This window comes from Coregonus lavaretus, assembly GCF_964263955.1.
Source record: "Coregonus lavaretus genome assembly, contig: HAP1_SCAFFOLD_423, whole genome shotgun sequence".
Taxonomy (NCBI): Eukaryota; Metazoa; Chordata; class Actinopteri; order Salmoniformes; family Salmonidae; genus Coregonus; species Coregonus lavaretus.
The window spans coordinates 270,001-280,000 of NW_028161275.1; the positions used below are offsets into that span (position 1 = coordinate 270,001).

A 10,000-nucleotide genomic window follows, 5' to 3' on the forward strand; every position below is an offset into this window, starting at 1 on the left:
TGCACAGGCTGCTGCGCAAAGGCAACTACGCCGAGCGTGTGGGCGCTGGCGCACCAGTCTACCTGGCCGCCGTACTCGAGTACCTGACTGCTGAGATCCTGGAGTTGGCCGGCAACGCTGCCCGTGACAACAAGAAGACTCGTATCATCCCCCGTCACCTGCAACTGGCCGTCCGTAACGACGAGGAGCTGAACAAACTGCTCGGCGGTGTGACCATCGCTCAGGGTGGTGTGCTGCCCAACATCCAGGCAGTCCTACTCCCCAAGAAGACCGAGAAGGCAGTCAAAGCCAAGTAAATTCGCTACTGCGACTTCAACTTGACTACTCAACCCCCAAAGGCTCTTTTAAGAGCCAACCACCTAGCTCTCCAAAAGCGCAAAGTACCTTTCTATGACCGCAATACATTGAGTGGGTGTATACACAACTATTTCGACATTCTGTGCCCACATGAGGCCTTGCATGAACAACAACACCTACTTGGCCTCATTTGCCATAGCAGGCTAGCATTAGATGATACGTGCCTATAAGCTGTCACTCTTGACTTTGGCGACTATTATTGCGCGTAAAGGGCCGGCGGCGTCCTATTGCGCGCGCACCGGGAGTTTGAGTTTTGGAGAGGCCGGGCCTCCCGTCCAATGGCCAACGGAGGAGGCCTGCGAAACGGGCCAATCGGGGTGGTGGGGAGATGGTGTCCAATCAGCAGGCGCCACTGCCGGCTTTATAAACGACTAGTTACCGGAGTGTAACTCCAGTTCTATGAGTGGAGCGGAGCCCCATAGGGGAGCTATGCTCCTAGTGGTTTACCCTCTGCCCTAAGGCAGACGCAGCCTGAAACAAAATTATGCACACACCTACAGCCAATAGGAGTACAGGTGTCCCTATATAAGGAACCCCGTTCCCTCAATCTGCCTCCCGAGATATTATCTTCAGCGAGACTAGAGAGGGTCGGTAGGGCCTTAAGTCCTATGGGGCTCCGCTCCACTCATAGAACTGGAGTTACACTCCGGTAACTAGTCGTTCTATATCGTGGAGCTCCGCCCCATAGGGGAGCTATGCTCCTAGTGGTTTAAGGCGGAGCGAAACGCTCCAAAATGTACTCCCTGCCGAGCCTAACACTTCCCATTAAAAAATGCAAAGGTCAAGCCCAGCAATGGCTGCAACCAATTCCCGCAGTACTGCGACTAAAAACCCATCAAGGCGTCACAATATACCGCGTCATCGGTTATAGACCCGCCCCATCTAGCTCAATGACAATGTCAATGGCTGTTGGGCAGATCAATAGAATAGACGCCGTGCTAATCTGACTAGCAGATAGCCGTGCCTCAATATTCTATGGAACAAAATATACCAGTCATACTAAACTGAACCTCAGATAGATGACCTCACATTCTGTCCACTCAGTACATGTTTCTATATGCTGATACTGTCAGCCAGGAGACATGCCACAGAATATGCTCTTCATCCAAAGCGGACCTGATAGAGATCAGTCTATCATCCTGCTTCTCCCTCCTCTACCTCAAGATTCTCCTTCAGCTGTGCTGAGTGCAATCGAGATTGGAGTTTAAAAGGCTTATTCCTGACATAAGTCTTCCTAACCAGAGCGGACCTGATTGGAACCTGTCCAAGGTCCTGCTCTGTCCTCTCTTTCTAGCTCAAGAACGCCTTTCAGCTCTGCTGAAATTCGATCGAACAAAAGAGTTAGAAAACATGTCCATAATATGTTACTTCTAATAAAAGTGGACTTATGAACTTATTCACAATCCTGCTTTCTTTCTCTGTTCTGCTCAAGATCTCCCTTCAGCCACGCTGAGTACCGACCGAGCCAAAGAGTTAGAAGACATATCCAACAGATAGAAACGGATAAAAGGAGACGGTGTCGACCATGACGCTGCTCTACAAATATCCTCTACCTCTGTTCCTCTGAAAAGAGCAGTAGAAGCTGCTACTCCACGAGTGGAGTGCGCTCTAATACCCTGAGGCGGTTGTTGCCCCGCCGCCTCGTACGCCGTCTCAATGCCTTCACAAAGCCAATGAGACAAACGCTGTTTTGAAAGTGGTCTACCCAATGCAGCCGCACCGTGACACACAAACAGCTGAGGTGATGACCTAACCGCCTCTGTGCGCCTAACGTAACACGCCAAAGCGCGTACTGGGCACAGACAGTGAAGCTTTTCCTCACTCCTCTCCCCGTGAGGAGGGGGATGAAAAGCCCACAATTCCACGATCTGCGATCTATATGCACTGTTAATAACCTTCGGCACAAATGCCGGGTTAGGACGTAACACCGCTCTGCTCAGATCGCCATTAATGGCTAGGCAGTCGGGTCTCGTCGACAGTGCACACAAATCGCTGACTCGTTTAGCAGTAGTCAAGGCGAGCAACAGCGCCGTCTTGATAGACAGCATCTTGAGGGGTATTTGATTCAATGGCTCGAACGGCGACTTACATAGCGCTTCGAGAACCAATGCCAAATCCCACTTGGGCAGCGTAGCTCTAGGCCTTGGCCTAAGCCGTCGCGTTCCCAATAGGAAACGTCTCACTAACGGGTGAGTGAACACACTTTTCCCGTTAAACCCTTCATGACCAGCTGAAATTGCCGCTGCAAACACTCGAATAGTGGAGGGCGATTTCTGCTTATCAAACATAGACTGTAGGAATGAGAGCACACTCTCTACCTGACAGCTCATGGGGTCCACGTCCTGTGTATCACACCATCGTGAGAAAACATTCCATCTGCTGGTATACAACCTGCAAGTGGAACCGGCTCTTGCGCCCTGTATTGTTCTGATCACTGCATCAGACAACCCACGGCGCTTTAACCTGTCCCATTCAGGAACCAAGCCTTCAGTGGTTGGCCGATTATGGGCCATTGCCCTATCGAGCCTCCCGCCTGAATCAACGCGTCTCGTCGATGTGGAATTGGCCAGGGTGGCGCAATCAACATCTGACTCATCTCTGCAAACCACGGAGCCCCCGGGCGATCGGGCGCTATCAGTATCACTGACAGCCCCTCTGACCTCACCCTGGCTAGCAGTGGGAGAATGCAAGACAGCGGAGGGAATGCATACAGGAGAACTCTCGGCCACGGGTAGTGCGCGAATGCGTCTCTTCCCAATGGCGGTTCGTCCTGGTTCCTCAGAGAGAACCATAGGGGACACTGCGCGTTCACACGTGACGCGAACAGGTCCACCTCGGCTCTCCCGAATTGTTCCCAAATCTGTAGAACAATGTCCGGGTGCAGACACCACTCGTCGTCTCGAGGACCCCCTCTTGACATGATGTCTGCCCCTACGTTCAAGTAGCCCGGAATGTGTGCTGCTCTCAACGAGCGAAGGTGCTTGTGAGTCCACAGCCACAATTCCACTGCCGCCCGATGAAGGGCAGGAGACCTGACCCCTCCCTGGCGGTTTATGTGAGCCACTGTGGTTCGGTTGTCTGACCAGACCAGCACATCGCGACCCCGAAGGGTAGACGCGAAGTGGGTCAAGACCAGTCTCACCGTTTCCAACTCTAGGAGGTTGATGTGACGACCTGATTGAGGCCATGCACCTCCTATCGCTTGAGACTGACATGTCCCTCCCCATCCAGTCAGAGAGGCATCTGTAAACACTGGAATGTAGGATGACACCTTGCCCATCGGGACTCCGTGCGTGAGAACGCACGGGTTCCGCCAATAGTCCAAGTCTGCTCTTAGCGAGAGAGGAACCACCACCAACCGATGACGTTGACGCACTGGGTCTAGTCTTAGTTGGGCGAACCATCGCTGTGCTTTGCGCATGTGCAGAAGCCCTAGCGGGACCACAGAGTGGGCTGCCGACATGAGACCCAAAAGTGACATGATCGATAGCGCCGTTACTGTGTGATTCGGACGACACTTCCTCAGGGCTAGCAACAATGCTGCCCTTCGAGGGTCCGAAATTCGCGCCCTCATCATAACAGTGTCTAACTGTAGTCCCAAGTAGACAATCTGATGACTGGGCCAAGGTGCGCTCTTTTTCCAATTCACAGCAAACCCCAGACGCGTGAGATGCATCACTGTCTGTGTCGTGTGTGTGAACGCCAGCTCTGCTGACGGGGCGAGAATCAACAGGTCGTCTAGGTAGGCTAATAGCCTTATCCCTTGACGACGCAGCGGTTCCAATGCCGCCTCCACACATTTGGAAAACGTCCGAGGTGCCAGGGCGTACCCAAACGGCATCCTCGTGAACTCGTACGCCACCCCTTGAAAGGCGAACCGCAGAAACTTTCTGTGACGCGATTGTATCGGCACATGAAAGTACGCGTCCTTTAGGTCTATGCTTGTACAAAAATCTCCCTTCTGAACACATTCCAGTAGGCGTTTTGTCGTCAGCATTCGGAAGGGCCGTTTGGTTATGCTCTCGTTGAGAATGCGTAAATCCAAAATCGGCCTCACTCCCCCCGTCTTTTTTGGCACTAGGAAATAGGGCGAGTAAAGCCCCTTGTTCCTTTGCTCCCGGGGAACTACTGTGACCGCCTCCTTCGCCAAAAGTTCCGTAATCTCTGATTTCAGAGCGGCTACTTTGTCTGGCGTTTTCATCACCGTTTCCACCACTCCCCTGAACGGGGGTGGGGTTCGGCGGAATTGGAGGGCATAACCCTTCTCTAACGTCTGTTCTAGCCAGCGTGAGAGGGTACAGCTTTGACGCCACTGCCAGCAATGCATGGAAAGCGGGTGCGCACGAAGCTGTGGTGCATCCAGTAGGAAGGACCTGTATTCCTCTATGGCCCCTGCCGCCGCTATTCCCCAACACTGGGTTGGTGGAATAGCCCAAGGTGGGCCCCCCTTGAAAGGGAGAGGACACATCAGCTCGTTCTGGGTGAGTCGGGGGCTTTGATACGTTGGTTACGCCCGTAACTCCAGTAATCTTGCCCTCCGTGAACGCAGCACGGGTCTGAACTGCGCTGTCTGAGGTACTGGCCTGAGACAGAGCGCTCTGCCCGGAAAGCGATTGCGTCATCATGTCATTGTCTGACTGAGACTGCCGCTTAACATGAGACCTATCCTTTACAGAATTCAATAGAACCTGAAAGGTGTGATCTCTGACTGACACCACACGGTGGCGCCACAATGCTTCTTTACTGGTCTTAGGCGGCTGCTCAGCGACACACTCAATGTGTGGCGAGCTGCGCTCATAGCCATGGGCATTGATACGTTCAGAACAATTTGGAGGCGTCCATACCTTGGAGGTATTCCCGCTCTCCGTGAACGTCGCACAGGTCTGATCTGCGTTGACTGAGGCATTGGCCTGCAGCAAGGCGTCATTCCCAGCTAACGGCAGCGCCTTCATGTCACATTGGGACAGAGGCATTTGCCTGCTATGTGAGACCTTTACTGCAGAGCTCCTAGGAGTCTGCAGTAAGAGATCTTTATTAGGTGAGCTAAGGCTGTGCCTTGCTACCTTTACCCTTTTCCTCTCTTGAGCGCGCTCAGCTACACACTCTAAGTGGGTTGAACTACACTCAAGATGGTGAGGGAGAGACATAGAACGTGAAGTGTTCTTAACCTTATGGAATAAAAGTCCTTCTTTGACAGTGTCAATGAGAATCATCTCTTTATTCACATATTTATAAAAACAGCCCTCCACGCCCTGAACAGTGGGGTGGGGGGGAACAGTAGGCCTCTCTGCGTCACGCGCCGGGCCGTCTTCTGCTCTCTCCCCCTCGCCTCGTCAGAGGTGCCGCCTTTTCTGGGACACCTTCTGGTGCTTCCAGGCTGGCCTCTGGACGACCTCCTTCTCCGGCGGGACCGACGTTGTCACCGTTGCTGCTGGAGGGGCCGAGCCCGCTCTCCCGCTGCTCTGGGTGTGCGTCTGTCGCCTGGCCCTTCGCCTCCCAGCTGACTTGTTGGGGGCGTTGGAGGTGGACGGGTTGGTTGGGGCTCTGCTGGCCTTCATTGCCAGTGGCAAATGTTTCGCCAGGTGCCTCCTCTCCTCGTCCAGTTTGGCGATGCGTTCGGTAGCGTCCTTCACAGCGAGGCCAAATAGCCCTTCGCTGGAGACGGGGGCGTTGAGCAAGGATGCCCTGTCGGTCTCCTTCATGGCCGTCATGGACAGCCAGAGGTGCCGCTCAGTAACCACCGAGGTGGCCATGGTCCTGCCCGCGCATATCGCCACCGCTTGCGTCAGGTGGAGTATGGCTCCAGAAATCCTGGAGGCCTCCTCCACTTCCTCACCGGTCAACTCTGACCTGCCCGTTGTGAGACGGGACAGGGAGGCCGCGAGGAGGGCGATGTTGTTCGCCGCTGCAACGCTCTGGGCTCCCAGCGTGAAGGATTTCTCAGCCAATTGGGCTGTGAACCTGTCCCTCTGTGCTGGCAGGGTGGCCTTCTTGGAGGCTGCCCAGGGACTCGAACCCGGCACTAGGTACGCCGTCATGGCGCCTTCGAGCCTAGGGATTCCCTTAGCTGCCCACTCGTATCCAGCCACTCTGGTGAATGGGGTGTACACTCTGGCCGGCGAACGCGCCGCCAGAGGTGCCCCCCACGAGCCCTCGACATATTTGCCCAGAGAGGGCAAGGCTGGAGCCATTGGCTCAGCCGCCCTTCTCGGCACGGAGTAGGGGCCGCCCTCCATCAAATCCACCTCCATTGGAGGGGGAGCTGGGGGCAGCGCAATCTCCAGTCGGGTGGCCGCCCTCTCAATGAGTCCGGGAAAGTCCGAACGCAGAGAGGCGGCCGCGAAGGACAGAGCCTCTGACCTGGCAGAGCTCATGTCATCTCCGCACAGGGAACCCTCAGACCTCACGCTTTCCGTAGGAAAGGGGGTCTTAAAGGCTGGCGCCAGAGCTCCAGATTGCCCCATTGGGACATCCGGCTCGGCGCTCTCCCCGTCATCCTCTGACTCAGCACTGCCCGCTGATGCCTCTGATCCAGAGGCGAGCACGGACATTGCGTCGTCGAGAGGGACCTCCTCTCTAAAAAACGTCCATCGCTGCTTTCTCTCCTTCATAGGAAGGAGAGCGCAGGAGGCGCAATTAGGAGGGTTGCCGAGACCTTCCTTGGCATGCAGCGGTCCCAAGCACACGAAACATAGGTCGTGGGGGTCCGAAGTAGCCATGGCGGTACAGCGGCATAGGGCCCTGAAAAGGGCCTTTGGGGGTGGATAACTTGGCGTGCTCATTTAGAAGACGTTGACGGCTGGCAGTCAACGACGAAATTCTTCTTGAGTCTTCTAGGCTTCTTCACTCTAGTCCAGTCGCTGAAGATAATGGGAGGCAGATTGAGGGAACGGGGTTCCTTATATAGGGACACCTGTACTCCTATTGGCTGTAGGTGTGTGCATAATTTTGTTTCAGGCTGCGTCTGCCTTAGGGCAGAGGGTAAACCACTAGGAGCATAGCTCCCCTATGGGGCGGAGCTCCACGATATAGAACTGCTATGGCAAATGAGGCCAAGTAGGTGTTGTTGTTCATGCAAGGCCTCATGTGGGCACAGAATGTCGAAATAGTTGTGTATACACCCACTCAATGTATTGCGGTCATAGAAAGGTACTTTGCGCTTTTGGAGAGCTAGGTGGTTGGCTCTTAAAAGAGCCTTTGGGGGTTGAGTAGTCAAGTTGAAGTCGCAGTAGCGAATTTACTTGGCTTTGACTGCCTTCTCGGTCTTCTTGGGGAGTAGGACTGCCTGGATGTTGGGCAGCACACCACCCTGAGCGATGGTCACACCGCCGAGCAGTTTGTTCAGCTCCTCGTCGTTACGGACGGCCAGTTGCAGGTGACGGGGGATGATACGAGTCTTCTTGTTGTCACGGGCAGCGTTGCCGGCCAACTCCAGGATCTCAGCAGTCAGGTACTCGAGTACGGCGGCCAGGTAGACTGGTGCGCCAGCGCCCACACGCTCGGCGTAGTTGCCTTTGCGCAGCAGCCTGTGCACACGGCCCACGGGGAACTGGAGGCCAGCACGGGATGAACGGGTCTTTGCCTTCGCCCTGGCCTTGCCTCCGGTTTTGCCTCTTCCGCTCATATTGGTAGCTTGAGAAAGTCACAGAAAGTCTGAATGAGCCGCTCGCCACTTCGAGAGCCGTACATATACCTCGCCACAAGAGGCAACGATTGGCCACCGGGCCGGTGTGGCCTTATCCAATTGGAGCGAGGGACAGACAGATGGACAGACAGACAGCCCTAAGCCGGTTCCCACCCACAGGCAGCGAGTGAGAGGCTACTTTGTTTCCCTCCGACTTTGTTACTTTGTGTCATTTCGCGTGAGCGCCAAAATGTCCGAAATGACATCCACACATTATTTCTCTCCAAATGGGAAACAAACAGCTGGTGAGGGTGCACTCTTGAGTTTGAAATCGAAGCCACTATAGTATTGTTATTGTTATTACATGGCACTTGTAACACATCACAGCAGCCTGCCTCTGAACGGGAATAGCCCAGTGGCTCATATATAAAAATGGCTGTTGAGGGTGCACTCGTGAGTTTCAATTCGAAGCCACTATAGTATTGTTATTGTTATTACATGGCACTTGTAACACATCACAGCAGCCTGCCTCTGAACGGGAATAGCCCAGTGGCTCATATATAAAAATGGCTGGTGAGGGTGCACTCGTGAGGTCGAATTTCTGAGCCATTTTGGCCCTCTATTATATGCCTCTCCCTTCGCACACACCCAGAGTGGGACAATGTTGTGTGCGTAAAAGTAGCCTAGTGTGCGTAATTTCTTTTCCACGACAGGTAGTACATGGAAATCAATGCGCTTTCTATGGAAAGAGGTGGGTGGCTCTTAAAAGAGCCTTTTGTGGTACAACATGTATCGAGTAGAACACTGTTTGTAATAGGTTTACTTCTTCTTGGGGGCTGCCTTCTTGGCCTTGGCTGCCTTGGGCTTGGCGGCTTTGGGCTTGGCTGCCTTTGTAGCCTTCTTGGGGCTCTTGGCTGCCTTCTTGGCCGCTGCGGCGGGCTTCTTCACCTTCTTGGGGCTCTTGGCGGCCTTTTTGGGTGTAGCGGGCTTCTTGGCCTTCTTGGGGGACTTCTTTGCGGCGACGGCCTTCTTGGCTGCTACCTTCTTGGGCTTCTTCGCCGCGGCGGGCTTCTTGGCGGCCACCTTCTTTACTTTGGGGACTGCGGCTTTCTTGGCGGGCTTCTTCGCCTCGACGGCTTTCTTGTTGAGCTTGAAGGAGCCGGATGCACCGGTGCCCTTGGTCTGGACCAGGGTACCCTTGGTGACGAGGCTCTTGACTGCGATCTTGACGCGGGAGTTGTTCTTCTCCACGTCGTAGCCGCCTGCCGCCAGCGTCTTCTTGAGTGCGGCCAGGGACACGCCGCTCCTCTCCTTGGAAGCGGTCACAGCCTTGACGATGAGCTCGCCTACGCTGGGTCCCGCTTTCTTGGCCTTGGCTGCTGCCTTCTTCTTGGGTGCCTTTGCCGGCGCGGCGGCGGCGGGTGCTGGTGCGACTTCTGCCATGTCTGTCTGTCGTTTGGTCCGGTACACACACACACACACGGTCTGCGAGGAGTAGTTTGCTGTAGACGCTGTTCTGCGCTATTGAAGCTCCACACCGAGCAGGGGGCTGGCCTTAAACGCGACATGAGAACCATGTAGACTCAAGCCAACCAGCTCGGCTTCTCTGGGCTGGCCAAATGCTCTTTCACTTGTGTTTTCTGTTCGCCTATATCGGCCCAAAAGTCACCGACGGAGCCGTGTTTTTGCTCCAAAAGCGAACGGCCCAGCGAGCAGACTTGTCTCCGTTCAGAATAAAGTCATGTGGGCCGCGGAAGGGCCGTGCATTTTGTTGCGACTCGCTCAAAATCTCAACGTTGGACTGTCGGGTGGAGCGGTGCGCACTGGTTTTCCTGTGCTATTTGTCTCCTAAATGGGCTAAAAGTGCATCCGATTGCCAGCAGCACTTGTTGTGTAGTGAGCCGAGATGTCTGGCAAGGGAATCAAATGGTTTGGGGTCCCCTGTTGTGGTCCAGGGTGTTTTAAAGAAGTGCTCTTTTGGGGACCTTAAAACACATACACCTGTGAGGCCTGGCTGAG

The 10,000-nt window shown here is 54.5% G+C and overlaps 1 pseudogene across 1 annotated transcript in view; it reads right to left on the reverse strand.

The window, feature by feature from the left end:
* Nucleotides 1–8,800: 8,800 nt before the first annotated feature.
* LOC311120950 (histone H1-like) overlaps nucleotides 8,801–10,000 on the reverse strand; it is an 18,133-nt pseudogene continuing 16,933 nt past the window's right edge. Inside the window, exon 2 of the transcript in view lies at nucleotides 8,801–8,875. The product of the transcript in view is annotated as a histone H1-like (transcript). The remainder of the gene's footprint in view (nucleotides 8,876–10,000) is intronic.